General features: G+C 41.3%; 1 non-coding gene across 1 annotated transcript; it reads right to left on the bottom strand.

The window, feature by feature from the left end:
- Window positions 1–17,615: 17,615 nt before the first annotated feature.
- Window positions 17,616–17,722, bottom strand: LOC148213183 (small nucleolar RNA R71). The gene has a single exon (XR_015793027.1). It is a non-coding gene; the product is annotated as a small nucleolar RNA R71 (small nucleolar RNA).

Raw genomic sequence — 17,722 nt, 5'->3', positions numbered from 1 at the left:
ACGCGCTAACAGAGATTTGATCTTGGACAAGGTGTGACAGATCATGTTGGAGTTGGAACATGCGAGGCTAATTTTTGCATTGATAGCGCTCGTGAAGATTCAACTCAATTTCATGAGTAAAGTCAGTAAACATAACGCTAGTATAGATATCTTTGTAAAGAGAATTCAAGATCCATGAAATTGCAACATTATTGCAAATGATCAACATATTGAGTTGATCACCAGGCAGTTGTGGAAGAACCATCAACAAATATGATCCTATATTCTTCACAGTGAGGGTGATGATCATTGAACGACACCATGAAGTATAATTGTTCTCAATTGACAAATCTGGTGGGATCATATTTGGCAAAAAGATCAAAGAGGCAACCTACATGAACAATGACGGAGATCAAGCGAAGAGGGCCCCTAAAAAGATGAAGCTCCATTTGACCCACGAATACATCTTAACAACTTGAAAAAACCAATAAGGTCCCACAAGAGTTGAGAGAAAAATGGAGTTAGAGCAAAGCCAAAAAAGTGGTCATGCCTAAAACGACATGACCACTACATGACCAAGACTAGACAAGCACGCCCCAAGTCTGCACGCCAACCTCAAAGAGAGACACCTCACGTGCGAGCGCTAGCGTCCACACCCATGCCAGTGCCCAGCCTCATGCACCTCCTGATGCATGCACGCCTACGCCCATGTGCCCTGCCTCACCTGTGAGCGATTCACCTGGCACCCCTTAGTTGCTGCATGCTCACTCAGCCCAGTGCGCCTCCTACGGCACACCCGTCTGCAGCCTATCTTGCCTATGCTCGTCTGTCGCCTGCCTTTCCTGCGCGCCCACGCTCGCACGCTCTCAACGTTGTCTACGCATACACTGCCAAAACCAAACCCCCTCAGCGCCATGCACGCCCCTTTGGTCCCCACACGGGCCCATTAGCTCGACGCACGTGCCATGGCCCCTTGTTGTTTCCCATTGCTTGTCACCCACTATTTAATCATTAAACGAATGTTCCATGATTTAATTGAAGATTTTGTCTTAAATTATTTGTTTTAGATTTAATCTTGTATTTTTTCTATAGAATTATTTTCTGGAACATTTTAGGCAAATATTATATACTGAATTAGGAGAAATATTTTCCATTTTATTTTATTTCGATTTTAGGGTTGAAAATGTGTATATTCTGTGTTTTTTAGGGAAAAATAAGGAATGTTAGTCAAATGCAGTAGACGCATAAACTCCCAAAATCCTAGCTTGATGGTCTGATGCGTCAGCCACATCATTTCTAGATTTCCCGCAGAAACACATCGCGATACGTCTGTCGCATTCCTTACCGAGAATGTGGAAACACAATGTTTTTGCTTAGTTTGATTGAAACTTTAGAGAAGTTTTTATTCTCAACTTGTTATTCTTTATATTGCACGAGAAGAAGCCAATATTGTTTGTTCAAAGATATCCACCAACCTACCAAAGTTTTATCCAACAGAGTGCGACTTCCCAAAATTTTCTCCTCCAAGTCTATAAGTACAGCTTCCGACTTCAGATGATCTCATTCCCAGCTTTTGAATTTCCTTTAGAATTATGTTTATTTATTTTGTTCTTGTATTTTTAGCAATTAGTTTTGAGTTTGATTCTTTTCTTTAATTGCTCTTTAGCTTTTCACGGTTCTTATTTTTCACAAGCCTATTTAAAATTACAGCATTCCTCCTAACTTTTGTATTCAGCTCTAAATTTAATACAAATGTCTTCTTTTCAACAAATTCTTTGTGTTTCCATTTCTCCCATTTATAAGATGAGCTAAATTACCTTTCAAATCCTTCTATGAATGTCTTAGTCTAACTTTTATCCAAATTGTAACTACCAAGGAGCATGACATTTCGCTCTAATTGTTTATCTTGATTGATTAAATTTATTAGTTGATTATTTGTTGGTTAGTTGTTCAAATCACACTAGTTGAAGCATGATATTGAAAATGTTCGATTTAAACGGAGTTCATCGAGATAAAACGAGAAGTTACTTAAAAATAGGTATCAAAACAACAACCTAAACATAGGTTCTCTTACTCGTTAAATGAGAATTGAAATTAATTTATTTAGGTTTTTGGTGTTTCATAGACATATGTAAATGCTGACCTAAACTTCTAAACAAACTAAAAAGGGTATGAAATAGAAGTAGAACTCAATTTGCCTGTAAAAGGGATTATGCGCCAGCATAGGTTACTTGCAGTATATTTTTCAAGGCTAAGGCAGTAGTAGGAGGGTTCGTTTTCTATAATATATTCTTTCTTACTTTAAGTATTTTTACCAAACCCTCTAAACCATTTTTGTCGTGAATCGATTTCTCATTCAAATACTTCACACCTTATCTTGAAAGAAAAACGAGTCCCTATGGAGTTGAACTTGGAACACTTCCATATTAGTTGTGTAGGGTGCACTTGCACTCAACTCCTAGTTGTTAAGTAGAGGCGCAACATGTTTTTGACGCCATTGTCGGGGACTTTGTTTTTGTTTTACTTTTTTTCTTTGTGAGTTACCTTACGATTTAGAGGTCGAGAAAACGTACAAGAGGTTAAGAGTGAATGGAAGTTGAGAAAACAACAAGCGAAAATCCAAAAAGAGAGAGAGAATATGAGAAATTAGTCACCAAGATGGCAAAAAATGAAGTGCCAAATCCAGTTTTAGTAGCTGATTGAAGAGATTGTGCAATGCGTGAATATGCGACCACCACATTTCAGAACCTAAAGTCTAGCATTACAAATCCAATTCTGAAAACATCTCAATCTGAATTCAAACTAGTGGTATTTCATATGCTTAACACTATGGGCTAGTTTGGGGGACTTGCACATGAGGATCCACATTCTTACCTTAAATCATTTATAGAATATGCAAATGTTTTTAGATTACCATAAATCTTTGATGATGCTTTAAGACGGAAGTTATTCCCATTTTCTCTTACAGGTCAAGCCAGAATGTGGTTGAATGCTTTCCCTCCAAACACTACATGAGGAATTATGGTGGACAAATTCCTTACAAAGTAATTTCCACCCACGAGAAATGCAGATGTAAGGAAGAAATTATCACATTCAGGCAAAGGGAGAATGAAGCTGTCGATGAAGCATGAGAGGTTTCAAAGGAATTACTAAGAAGTTGTCAAAACCTTGTAATTCTAACCTGTGTACAAAACAAAAATTTCTTTCGAAGATGCGATACACCAACGAAGATCATGATGAATATGGCCGCAAATAGAAAGTTCACTTCCAAGACATTCAACGAGATAGTTGACATTCTTGACTAATTAGTTGAACCCAACGATCAATGGTGCTCAAAGAGATTAAGGACTAAATCAAAACGAAAAGATGAAGTGGGAGTGTTAACTCTAGATGATGTGACATCAATACAAGCTCAAATAGACACAACAATTCAAATGTTGAAAAATATGGAAAGAAACAATGCACCTGGTGCATCCGCACCAACATCACATTCTACTCCTGCTTTTGTTTATCAAACTTCTCAAACTTGGTGTATTTATTGTGGATATTTGCATAATTCTGAAAATTGTTCTTCTAATACTACTTCTATGTATTATGTAGGACAACGGAATCAACAAAACCTCAATCCTATAATCTAAGATGGAGACACCATCCTAATTTTTCATGGGGTGGACAATGAAATTCCAACATTTCGAGCTAAGTGCACATAATAACAAGGAAAGAAAAGTTAGGAGAGTATGAGATGGTAGCTTTGACAAGATGTAGTAGTAATGTTTTTAAGAGGAAAATGTCTCCTAGGCTTAAAGATTCTTGCAGCTTTACAATCCCTTATTCAATAAGGTAATGTAGGGAGATCACTCTGTGATTTAGGGGCTAACATAAATCTCATTCCTTTGTCCATTTTAAAGAAGTTAGAGATAGGCAAAACTAGTCCGACCACTGTCACACTCCAGTTACCAGATAAATGGATCATTAAACCAGAAGGAAAAATAGAAGATGTTCTAGTAAACGTTGATAATTTTATTTTTCCTGCTGACTTTTTTATTTTGGACTTGGAAGCCGACAATATAACACCCCAGGACTTTCAACATCCCAACGAGGACCATTATAAAAGCCACCTAAAAAGTCTCACTCGTACTAGAGAATTAAACCATTAGAAATACAAATTATTAGAAATTCTCATCACAGTTCCACTGTGCTATTCTAATTAATAACACTTACAAACGCTTGCACTAAACAAACCGAACAACACTAAAGTTCTAACTAAACTCAAATTCTTCACAGTTAATATTTTAATAACAATCCAACCTTATATAACTTCTCAAATGAAATCTTCACTAATCATAAACCATCCACTACACAAATCTAACTTTCTCAAATAGTAGCGAAGCAAAAGCTAAGTCAAGTTCAACTTGAACAAATGTATTATACTGATAAATATCCTCAATAGATTACATCACCACAGTTCAAGTAGCTAAACAAAATTTATGTTCTCAAAAGAATAACGAACTGTCAGTCTTCAAACAACCTTTAAAAATGGAACTTAACAAACCAATTTATTAATATAGAAAAATAGACTCAAGCTACAAATAAACAAGTAAAACTATCCAATTCAAATTGAAACTTAAAAATGCAGTGTTAAATGGTCTCTCTAATAAAGTCTTCTCCTCGCCATCCCCATTCCAAGAGTTAACTTGATACCTGCAAAACTGAAGGGGGAAAAAGAGGGATGAATACAACCACAGTATCCAGTAAGCAGTCCATACCTGAAGGGCACATACAAACAACATGCTTATCACAGAGAGGTTCAAAAGACATGTTTATCAATCCATCATGCTTTACATAATAAGAAAATGAAGACATATCTAAACATGCAACCTACATGCATGACCTCATCCTCGCATCTTCACTCACTAGTCCTCTTTCCTGTTTCTTCATGACTTTCTCTTTTGAGTCGTACCGACCCCTGACCACGTATTACCAAGGCATCGATAATCTCATAACAGTCTAATATGCGATATACAAAAAAAAAACATACGTAAATACCAATAAGCTTAAAATAGTCCAGCATGATCCAACCACTACAACATGCATGGTTCACAAAAGAGGCACAACCAACAACTTAACCAAAATATAATCAACAGGTACCCATCATACTTCAAACACAATCGACTTCTCACAAATATTCAATATGCGTTCGAAACAACAAATTATAGTACCAGTATACAATTTTTATCATGCAACCCAATTAGAACATAACAACAAATTAAAGATAGCCATCCAAGATTACATGAATACAATTTATTCGCACAACCAAGTATTTTTCCTAGGAAATATCAACAGTTATATCAACAATGACGTTTATTAAATGATAACAACAACAACAATCATGCAAAACTCACACATAGACACACGAGCAAACCACCACATCATATCAACACACAACAACCAATCCCTTCAAGTAAGAAACTACTTACTACAAAAGTCCTAACGCGTCATTAACACCTTAATAATCGATATCTAAACAAAAGATACCAAACTTAGGTTAGAAACTAGATAGAAACACTTAAATCCAATTGGAAAGAAAGTTCAAGTGAGTTATTACTTACTAAACCTCACTGAAACAATTTGAGGCTTGGTTGGATAGATGTCGAATGGATTCGGCACTACAAAACTGAGTTCGAAAAGGCTCGAGTTTCCTGGTCCGATGTCGAAAAATGATGGATAACACAAATCGACCTTCGTTTGGGTGTTGGTAAGTGGTGAATATATGTCGAAGGGGGCGGGCATCACGAATCCAACTTTGAACAAGAGTGGGTAACACAAATCGGCTTCGATTGGGCATGGGTCAACACTCGTGTATCTACCTTTCATTACACAATAGACCCCACATTTGAGTCATGGTCCTCTGTTAAAATCCTATCATACCATTCCAATTCACCCACAGCATATTTCCGCATCAAAGTCATCCAACAAAATAATAATGCATTTTAGAACACAATGACACACAATTTAACCTTGTGCAGCTCATTCCCACAATAAATACCCCAACATAATAGCCCAAGACAAGAGATAACATGAGTTACATAGTCACAAGTCGCAACAACAATATCCTAGCATTTTTTATACCATATGCAATACAATGGTAATAATTCTGGTGATTTAAGATGCTCTTACACTTAGAAACTAGGAGAAGAATGCCCAACTAATCCATACAAACTATTCCCCACAGTTCCTACTAGGTACGATTACAACGGAAGTGTCGACACATATCTTAAGAAAATAAATTTCAGCACTTTATATCGTGAAAGATCACGTCACGAGAGTTCAAACATATCACCAACTAATTTTCAGCAAATGACAACATGAAGAACCACACCAAGAATATTCCAACATCTCATAACACATTTTTCCAGCACATAATATCAGGAAAAACCACATCAGTTAACCTCAAAACAAACTTTCAGCACGAACGCAACCCATCAATAGCATCTGCAAGCCCTCAAACCATGACCAATAATTTTTTTTTCATACATGAGATACACAACAAGAAGGAGATTCGACAAGAACCATTTAAAAACGCCTACTAACACACACATCCGCCCCCTCGGTGCTACTTACACACTGCTACGCTCCTAAACCTTGCGTCGATTCAACACCTAGGCATCAAGAGATAAAAAACTGCATGTTAAAACAAGATTCCAGCAATAGAAATCGATTCTAAGGATTTTTTATTTTGAAAGGATCTTTACCACAACTGACTACGTTTGAGAGCAAGTAACTTAGATCTACCTTGGGGAACTTAGATCGAGCTTCTAATGGATATGAGTAGGCACTGAACGCTACAAAAACACTACTGTTTGCATTTAGTAGTAGTGAAAACACTCCAAATCCGCCACTGATGCTGTTGGACACTATAGATGGAACACAGGTCACCGAGTCTAGCTGGTACGGGTCATGGGTTACCGCTAATCGGCCGAAACGTCGCCCAACCACTGTTGGAAACGCCGACGCACGCCGAAGCCACAGAATGCCTGCTTGTCGCCGCACCGCCTGTTGTTGCTTGCCAGGGATGGGGATGCGTTGTGGTGGGAAGAGGTCGTCGGCTGTCGGAATGGACATGGTGTTGTTGGGTAGTGAAAGAGAAGGAGGCACGAGGGGGAGGGGCTGATGGCTCAACGTCTGAAGAAGAAGGATGAGAGGTTTCTACGGGTTTCTTTATTTTCTTCTATGTTTTAAAATTAAAATCCAATTATCCAAATTTTGAATTATAGTGTCTAAATTTTCTTTATTTTCTTCTATGTTTTAAAATTAAAAGAATTATAGTGTCTAAATTTTCCAACAACACTAACTTTAAATGTTTCCAACAACAAAAATAAACCAACCAAGTCCAACGGCCTAGGACAAAAGCCAAAAACAAACACTTCATTAATTAAAATTATAAAACTCACAACAACCCACGACAGCCCCAAAATAGAACAATTAAAATAAATTAAAATAATTTTCGATTAAACCTCTACTTGATGCTCTTGCTCCCGAACCCTCTTAGCCACCAGCTTATCCCACTGGGCCAGGGATAAAGCGTGAAAACGATCGGCTAGCTGGTAAGAATGACCCAAAGACACGATGGGCCATCTTCTGAACGGATACGCGGACATGACCCATGAGCCGGTAAGGGTTCAAAGGGGTGGCCTCGTCTGAAGCATCGAAGCAGGCCCACGTGACATCATCCTCACAATGAGGAGAAGAAGCCACCGATCAAGGGTCTTTAGAAGTACAACCATCGAAGGCCTCGTCCCCATCTGGCACCGTATCCTCAGAATCTATCACTCTTCTGCTCAGATCCGAAACGTCTCTCACCATCCGCGGTAACTCCTTGTCGGCTGAGGGTTCCAGAGAAGTTGCATTGCTCGAACTAGGTTCAACGATCTTCAAAATCTGAATCCTCCAAAGGGGGATCAAACGAAGGTGGAGTATCGCATGGTCGCACCAGACGACGATGTTTGAGTGAGAGAATTGGTCCTTAAATTGAGGAAGTATCTCCACCGAAGGGATCCTCCCCTCAGCCCTGGTAGATGGACCTGGAGAAACGAGGGTCGTAGCATTGGTCGAAACAACACTACCACAGCTGCCTAGGCCATCCGGAGAAACTTGCTCGATCTGGAGGGGTCGAAAAGTTCACATCTTTTGAGTGAGACGAATGGTGGCTTCGTAAGATCTATAAGAAAAAAAACTAGAAAACAACTATAGCTGATCACCAAAAAGAGAAGAGTCAGCATCCCTACCTGTCGGAACTGCATAGGGGGTGGGACGCTTATCGTTGCCTCTGATTGGGCCATTGGGATTCCCAATAAAGCGATGTTCAGTCGGCCTCTCATTCGTCGTAATAAGCGTAGGGATCTTTGGGCCCAAGGGATGACAAAGATTTCCTTCAAAACGTTATCCGTCCAACTGAACACCCATCCGACCACCGGACCGTCGCCAACTAACCACTGCCCTCCGACGAGGAACTAATGATCCTTCCAGTTCTTGTTCGAGGTCGGGGCATTAAAAAGCGTCCCTTAGCGAGAATTCAAGTTGTTGAACCTGGGGAAGCCTCTAATAGACTCCACCATAGTTATGGTAGACAGTAGTGAGAGAGTCATCTCTTCACCCCCTCCCAATTCCGACCAAAGGATGGCCAGTGCCATCAAAGCTCCACATGCATTGGAAGCCAGTTGAGTCGAAGCCACGCCGGCGAAAACCAGGAATGCCTGGGCAAAGACGGAGATGGGAAGCCTGATCCCGTTCCAGAACATCTGTGGGTAGAAACATACCCAGCCCGGCGGAGGGGTATCTATCCTTTCGTCCACAAATGGGAGGCGCATGAGGACGTAGTCGGAGATGTAGTAAACGGAGCGCAGTTTCGAAAGGTCTTGCTTAGTTGCCAATGACGGGACATGGGTGACGAATGGACGATGAGCCATGGAAGAAGTCAATCCAGAAAAGGAAGCAAATGAGCAAAGGCACAAAGAAAGGGTAATCATCGTCCGCCTACAGACGGATTAAAAAAGATCTCTAAGCGTCGTTTCGAATCCTAACGTCATAGGAAATCGCAACCACCAACTCTGCCCTTCAAACACCACGCGAGGGATGCAATCGCCCGTGAAACAGCTTCGGGCACGTGTCCTCCCATCAAAATGGTCGTACGCGTTGACGACTGATCAACACAAGCACAATAACTCGTGGGCCCTGGCAACCGATTCGTAGAGATTCGGATGGAATGCCCACGTGCCCTATCCGACTCTAAATGCTTTTGGGCTCAGCCCACTAATCGAAAAAGTGACCTAACCCTAAAAAGAGCTAACTGTTATGGGTAGCGTCCGAACAGGACACACGTTCGTCCCTCCTCAAACGTTGGCCCACTAAGAACCACCTTCTCAGAGAGGATGTCGTTGAGCGGGCAACGCATCTGCTCAGGGGGGACGAATGACTGTAAACAGTTACACCCTGTACACGGTCGTAGCTGGCAATGCATGCTGTCGGTACGACAGGCGCATCCCGCAACCCTGGGCGACATACCCAGAAGGCACTGATGGCGGAGCGACCCTGCTGCTGTCGGGAATGCGCCCCCTTATGTCCAACCGTACAGTGTCTGACGTCCCTGCCACTTCCAACCATTGTCCTTCCTGGTTAGCCCGTCAAGGCCATAAAAGGAAGGACGATCATCCTCACCAGGTAAGTGAAAAATATGTCACTAATACCTCTAGTGTCTGATTCATATTTCTATTCCGATTACTAACTTGATCGTCGAAGTGTATTAAGTGGGACACCACACCGGCATTGAGTTCTTTGATTTCAGATCCAGTGAATCCTACGCACGAACTGCTTCGTCTAGGTACCACGTGGCCCTCTACCAAAATTCGCCGTCAACAAAAACTATAAGTTATACAAGAGAGAAGTTTTTGAATATGATTCAAATATATAGTTTTAATTAAACATGTGATATTTAATTAAAGAATAAATAATTAATTGTTATTTAATTAATAAATTAATTATTAATTAGATTAATAATTATTAATCAAATTAATTATTAATTAGATTAATAATTATTAATCAAATTATTTATTAATTAGATTAATAATTATTAATTAGATCAATAATTAATTATATTATTAATTAAATAAATTAGTTAAATGTTAAATAATTTAATGATTATATATTAGTTAATTAAATAAATTATAAAAAAACAAATAATAAACCAACTCCCCAACAACTTAGGGGAGTGGTGACACGGTGACGTGGGGAGTTGGTAGTTTGTAGAATATGTTGTGCATTTTCACTATTGGTTGAATCCTTGGAAAAACAAGATATAGAGAAAAAGAAATTCTCTCTACCACAAACTCTCCCCGTACCCAAAATTCCCTATTGGTTCCCACACAACCGAATCTTTATCAGAGAAATAGTAAGAAAACCGTGGTGGTGTTCGTTTAAAGGAAAATTTTTTTCCCTGTATTTTTTCCTCTTTACTGTGCTATCATTTTCATCTTAAAATTTAAGAACTAGATCTTCGTTTCCGCTGCGGGATTAACGTTCCTTCAATAGTGTGTAGTACTTAGCATTGATAGGGATATCACTTGTTATGATGTTGATGATTTGTTAAATGCAGAAAGAGATGCAAAACTAGAAGAAGAAAAAAAAAGGAAAGTATCCAAGCAACAACCACTCTGAAGGAGAAAATGAGTGAAGCAATCAACCTTGGAAAATAGAACCACAGTGATAGGGAGGAGATTTCAACGAATAAGCGACCCTCGCCTTAATTTTGAAAATTAAAAGAGGGATTTGTCTTTGTATTTGTTTTTGCTTTTTTTATTTATTTATACATTGCTTATTTAGTTTATTTTATTTTTCTTTAAATTTTATTATTTAGATTGAATAATTATGCAGGAACAAGAACTTCGTTAAATGTTAAATGTGAGAGTTGAAGGTGAATTTTTTTATTTTTTATTTTGGTTAAAGACTTATAGGGTGATGTGCCAGGCGCATCTACAATGCATATGGTGCAGAAGGAAAACTCCAATGCGCTAGGTGCATCAATGTGGACGACATGCTGCATCATCTTCTCGTCCACATATCAAGCAAATTTTGACCACAAAAACAGCGAATAGGGGAATTTTCTGACCACGGTCTTCTTTAGTTAGGTTCTTGTTATGATATCTTTTGATAGATTAGCTCGCAGCCATGGACCGAGCTCCTCCGTGGTTTCCGCAAACTCCTTCGTGAATCTCACGTATAACATACCTCGCCTCCTCTGGGTCGAGGCACCGCAGCAAAGGTAGGGAATATCCCCTCTTGAAGAGCTTGCCTTCTTGCATCAAGTAGTGAGCAGCTTGACGTCGAAGCTTTCTGGCCTATCTAGGATCGTCAGGAACTAAGCCACTGATCAGGAAGTTCTTAATTGGGTCCATCAATGTAGGCTGAGCTGACTGGACCTCCATTACTTCAGGTCGGTGGATGGACGACTCGGCAAGTATTTCAACTGGAACTGTTTTCGGCAGGTCGGTCTCGTAGATCGAGGCTAAACGAGCCAGTGCGTCGGCGTTGGAGTTTTTGGACCTCAGCACTTGTCGAATCACATAGTCCTCAAACTATGCGAGGAGCCCTCGGGCCCTGGCCAGGTACTTCTCCGTGCGAGCATCCTTCACTTAGTACTCCTCGTTAATCTGATTGACGATCAATTGGGAATCGCTTAGGATCAAGAGACGCTTCACACCCATTCCCATTGTGACCTTCAGACCATTTATCAAGGCTTCACACTCGGCTTCGTTGTTCGAAGCTCGGAAACCGAACTGGAGTACGTACTCGAACCGAAGACCACCGGGGCCGAGGAGCAGCATGTCTGCCCCACAACCCTTCTCGTTGAACGAACCATCCACATAGAGTGTCCACTGGTCACGGACAACACCCCCTTGCTTGGGTGGGGTCAGTTCGGCAACAAAGTCTGAAGCTGTCTGGCCCTTCAGCGCTCTTCTCAGCTCGAAGGCGATGTCATGCTCACTGAGCTCTAGGCCCACTTCATCAGCCGGCCTGACGGTTCGGGCTTGTAGAAAATCTGCCTCAAGGGGAAGTTCGTCGGAACGATTATCTTGTGCGCCTGGAAGTAAGGTCGCAGACGTCGTGCCGAGGTTACCAGCGCTAGAGCCAGCTTCTCAACACAGGGGTAACGAGCCTCGGCCTCCATCATCGACTTGTTCGTGTAGTACACAGGGCTCTGCCGACCTTCTGCTTCCCGTACCAGGACTGAGCTTACTGCGTTTTCCGACACGGCTAAGTACAGGTAGAGAACGTCACCAGGCAGTGGTTTGGACAGCAGCAGGGCCGTGCTGAGGTACTGCTTCAACTGCTGAAGTGCCGCTTCGCAGTCGTCGGTCCATTCGAACCGACCCTTTTTCCTTAGCGTTTGGAATAAAGGGTGGCACTTGTCAGTGGAGTGACATACGAAGCGGCTCAAGGCTGCTAGATGGCCATTCAACCTTTGTAGCTGCTTAATATTCCTCGGTGCCTCCATCTCGAGAACTGCTCTTATTTTGTCCGAATTTGCTTCAATTTCGCGTTCGTGGACCATGAACCCGAGGAACTTCCCTGACGAGACTCCAAAGACGCACTTGCTCGGGTTAAGTTTCATCTGATACTTCCGAAATACGTTAAAGGCCTCTGCCAGGTCGGCCAAATGTGAGCTTGTCTGTTTGCTCTTCACCAACATGTCGTCTACATACACCTCCATGTTGCGTCCGATCTGTCTGGCGAACATCATGTTGACCATCCGCTGGTAGTTCGTCCAAGCATTCTTCAGACCGAAAGGCATGACGTTGTAGCAATACAGCCCCTTGGTCGGTAACAAAGGCGGTGTGTTCTTGGTCGGGCGCATGTATCCGAATCTGATTGTACCCAGAGTAGGTGTCCAGGAAGGAGAGGAGCTCGTGCCCTGCCGTCGCGTTGACGAGCTGATTAATCCGAGGTAGGGGAAAACTGTCTTTCGGGGACGCCTTATTGAGGCTCGTAAAGTCGATACAAACACGCCACTTGCCGTTAGACTTTTTAACTAAAACAACATTAGACAGCCACGCAGGGTAGTGAACTTCTCTTATGAAATTAGCTCGTAGCAACTACTCGACTTCTTTACAAATTACATTACTTCGCTCGGCATCGACAGGTCAACGCTTTTGCCTCACAGGCCTATAGCTAGGATCTACATTAAGTCTATGCACCATGATACTTGGGTCTATGCCTGGCATGTCGTTTTGAGACCATGCGAACACGTCGGAATTCTCCTTCAAAAAATCAATGAGCTCTTTCTTCACGTCGGCCCCCAGCCTGCTACCGATGCTGACCTGCTTATCTGGCCCCAGCAAGGGGACAAGCTCTAGCTCCTCGGCTGGAGTACCGCGGCTGGGTTCTGCTTTGTCGGTATGTGGTGGTGCGGTTGCTTCTAGCTCCATGATTGTCGCGCAAGTGTTAGTCCCCTTCATTGCAGCTGTGTAGCATTCTCTCGACGTTCTTTGCTCTCCTCGGACTGTGGCGACTCCAGCCGAGGTCGGGTACTTCAACACTTGGTGGTAGGTAGACGAGACCGCTTTGAGGTCGGCCAAGTATGGCGTTGTACGCCGAGCTTCGGTCTATCATAACAAACTCTGCGACCTTGGTCACCTGCTGATCTCCTTCGCCGACAGTGACAGGGAGTGAGATGCAACCTTCCGCGCTAAACCGTCTCCCCAGCAAAGCCGACTAAAGGCGTTGGGCTGTGCTTCAAATGTTTCCTCTCCCATCCTAGGGTCGTGTAGGTCGAGAATGATAGTATATTAGCCGGCGCTCCGCCATCAACAATAACTCTTCTGACCTTCACGTGGTCTATCAGTGAGACGATCACCAAAGCGTCGTTATGAGGCAGGTGCACTCCTTCGCTGTCCTGCTCGTCAAACAAGATCGGCATCACAGGCTCCTTCTCATACAAGGTGCAGACTTCGTGCGCGGCTTCTCGGGCTAGGGCTTTCCTCTTCTGACCTGACTGTCCCCCACTCGGACCCCCATGGATGGTATTTATCACTGCAGGACGATCTTCATTCCGCTTGGGCGGCGGTGTTCTCTCTCGCTTCTCTTCCCGAGCTGACCTTTCTGGCTCAGCCCGTTCTCAACTACCGACGTACTTTTTCAAATAACCTCTTCGGATTAAATCCTTGACCTGCTCCTTCAAATGAAAGTAACGAGAGGTGTCGTGGCCGTGATCCTTGTGGAATCGGCAGTAGAGTCGCTTGTCTCGCTTCCCTGAAGGTCAGTGGAGTTTATGTGATAAACTCATTTTCTTTTATGTCTTTTTGATCTTTACAAACTTTAAGCTTTTTCTTTGCCCCTATATAGGAAGTCCTTGTCCTTTTTACTGTTAAGCTTTTTTGTCATCTGATGCAAAAGTCTTTTCCCAGTGAGGACACTGTCTCTCTTAAGTTTGGGGGGGACAGTCGTTGTGTCAGTCGTTGTTTCAGAAAGATAAAGTGTTATTTATATTTGAAAATCATGCTATTATCTTTGAAAAAGAGTCAGTTGGAAAGAAAGAAAGAAAGTGTTGAAAGAAATTAGCTTAGCTAAAAAACCGAGAAAGAAAAGAAAAGCAAAAAAAAAAAGAAAAAATAAGAGACGACAAAAGTTGCAAAAGAGTAAAAGAGTCTTGTTGAGAGAAAATAAGAGTGGGGGGGAAAGACTTGTGTTAGAAGAAAAGAGTGGTAAAAACAATGAGAGATGTAGTTATGATTTCCGAGTCCTACTGTAGACACCATTTAGTTTTAGGTGGGTGTTGACTTTGAAAATAGCAGTAAGGATGGTGATAAGTGACTTCGTATTCTCATTGTCGTCGTTTTATGACCTAGCTGTTAGTTCAAAGTCTTTCTACGAGTAGTGTGGTTGAAACCGATGTTAGTGTGTGGAAACCTCCGGGCTAGTAGCCGGTCTTTCAGATGTAAAATCTTAGTGTAAGGAGGGAGTGTGCAGATTCCTTAGGTATTTGAAAACGTTTTCTGTTTGTGAAAGAGAAAAAAAAAAAAAAAGATTTTGAAAGAAAAAGTTTATCATCAAACTTGGTTTATAGTGACTAAGTTTACAAAGCAATAGAATGGTAGGCTTTGACATCTTTTCCCGAGACAATTTATGATTGAACATCTCGGTTGCTTTTGCTTTCCTTGTCCATGTGTTAGAAAGCTGATTAAAGTTGCTAGTTTGCTTGAGGACAAGCAAAAAGTTAAGTTTGGGGGTGTGATTACGCTTGTTTACATGCGTAAAAAGAAGGTTTTAGATGCTGTTTTTACAATGTTTCAGCTTTGTTTCGGATTTTTCTCGATCGTTTGAGTTCCAATTCATGCAAAATTCATATATTATGGTTTGTGGTTGGCTTATATTGTATTTATGACATTTTAGGACCATTTGGGAGTGCAAATTAATCAAAAGAAGCAAAAAGACGGAAAACCATCATGGGAGGCGCCAGGCGCCTGGGAAGCCTGCAGAAAAACTGGTTTTCTTCCAACTTTGCCCTTAATGAAACGCGTCTTCCAATGCGTTTTGGTGGTTCCAACCGATGCATACGTGTAGAAGAAGTGTTCCACTATCAGTTTGAGCACGATTTGGTCAGTCAAAAGAGTTGGAAATGGGTGATTCACCATCGTTTTAGGACCTACCTAACCAATTCTGCACAGCTATAAATTCCAGCAACTTCTCCACCAAATTCATCAAGCCTTGCTTCCTTCTCTTGATCATTTTTAGTGTTTCTTTGTTGCTTTCTAAGTACTTTTGAGTTGCTTTCATTAGTTGCTTTTGGTTTTTAAATCCCGAGTACTTTACATTCCTTTATTGAGCTTTGTTTTGTTTCCATTTGTACTTAGTTATTTTCTACTTATTCAAATATATAAAAATCCAGCACTTTGCTTATCTTCCCTTTGCCTTTACTTTATTTTTAGTTAAGAGAGTTGTGTTTTTGGAGGAAAGAGCACGTGACACTCCCCCTTGCTTGAAAGAGAAGGGCGAAGCTCTCAATCCCGATAAAAACTCTCCGTTAGTTAACTTTTGTTTTTCACACATGCATTCCACATTCAACCATTTTACTTGCTGTATTTTCTTCAATATGTCTTTCTAAATTCCCCTCTCTAGCCCGGTTATGGATAGTTAGCCTTTTATGTCTAAAAAGGGTTGCTAAGAAGTAGTGTTTTTTGCTTTCCATTCATTGCTCAACATGTTTTCCCAAAAAGTTAGGATTTAGAGAAGGCCACTGTAAGTCTTAACAAGTCAATACTGAAAAGGTTGCTTATTTGCATTGTTGAGTGGTTAAACCGAGGAGAGGAGTGCCTTAGACATAAGGGTTCCGCTTAAGTAGCCTAGACATAGGACCTTGACCCGAGGTTGCGACTATTTCCATCCTAAAACTAAGATATCTCTCATAATAGACATATTAGGGAATGTCTTAGGACTTTGAACTTGCTTAGACATAAGTCAAGTGAGAAGCGTAGTCGTTGGTTTCTAAAGTAAAATGCATATTGTCCTTAGCATGTCCTTGATTCTTTGATGGCTAACTTGAAGTAATTCGGGCTAGGTTTTATTATTATAAGTCCAAATCCCAAATCCAAAACCATTATTTGTGACCACTTCCCATTTTACAAGAATCACTCATTTCAACATTCACTATTCTTTAAAACTTTAGAGTTTGGAAATTGTTAGAAGTCCTTGAGGATCGATACTTGGATACTCATCCATTTTATATTACTCTGACAGGTGTGCGCTTGCATCTATATAATTGTTACCACGCTTAGCGCGTGCGTTCAGCATAAACGCCCAGTCAAGTTTTTGGCGCCGTTGCCGGGGACTTTAGTTTTAAAATTTATTTTCAAATTCTTTTAGTTTTTATTTTTGTGAATTGTTGTTGGGTGTAACTTCCATCCACCGTTTTTGTTCTATATTTTTGGTCGTTTATCTCACAAGGGTAAGTTAAAGTGCATGAGCACAAGATCTTTTCTTTTACCCCTTGACCCTGAGATTGAGCGGACCCTTCGAAAAACTCGAAAGGAGCAAAGACTTCGAAAACAACTAGAAAAGCAAAAAGAGAGACAAGTCTTGAAAGTGAGGTAGAGAGTACGAGCACATCAATGGCAGATATTCCACCTCGTGATCCGGTTGATCCACTTGCTGTTAACGGTAATATGAGGGATCATGCGAGAAATGATGAATTCAACCATATCCAGATGGCGGACAACAGAGACGTGGCAATGCGAGAATATGCCGCCACGGCTTTTCAGAACTTTGATTCAGGGATAGTCAACCCTATTCCAGCCCACGCAAACTTTGAGCTTAAACCAATGATGTTCCAAATGTTGCAGACAATTGGACATTTTGGAGGGCAGGAACATGAGGATCCACATGATCATCTGAAATCATTCATTCAAATTGCAAATGCATTTCGATTACCTGGTATAACAGACGATGCTCTAAGACTAACACCTTTTCCATTTTCTTTGAAGGACCAAGCTAGAGCATGGCTCAATGCATTTCCACCGGGATCCATCACCACATGGGGGTCGTTAGTGGAGAAGTTCTTAACAAAATTCTTTCCACCTACTCGCCACGCTGATATCAGAGAGGAGATCATCTCCTTTAGACAATATGATCGTGAACCTGTTCACGAGGCGTGGGAGAGATTTAAAGAACTAATCAGGAAATGTCCGAACCATGGCTT

The sequence above is a fragment of the Momordica charantia genome, assembly GCF_013281855.1.
Source record: "Momordica charantia cultivar OHB3-1 chromosome 1 unlocalized genomic scaffold, Mcharantia_2.0 BLBB01000001.1, whole genome shotgun sequence".
Lineage (NCBI taxonomy): Eukaryota > Viridiplantae > Streptophyta > Magnoliopsida > Cucurbitales > Cucurbitaceae > Momordica > Momordica charantia.
Note: the sequence above shows the minus strand (reverse complement) of the source record. Positions and strands in the feature narration are given on the sequence as shown.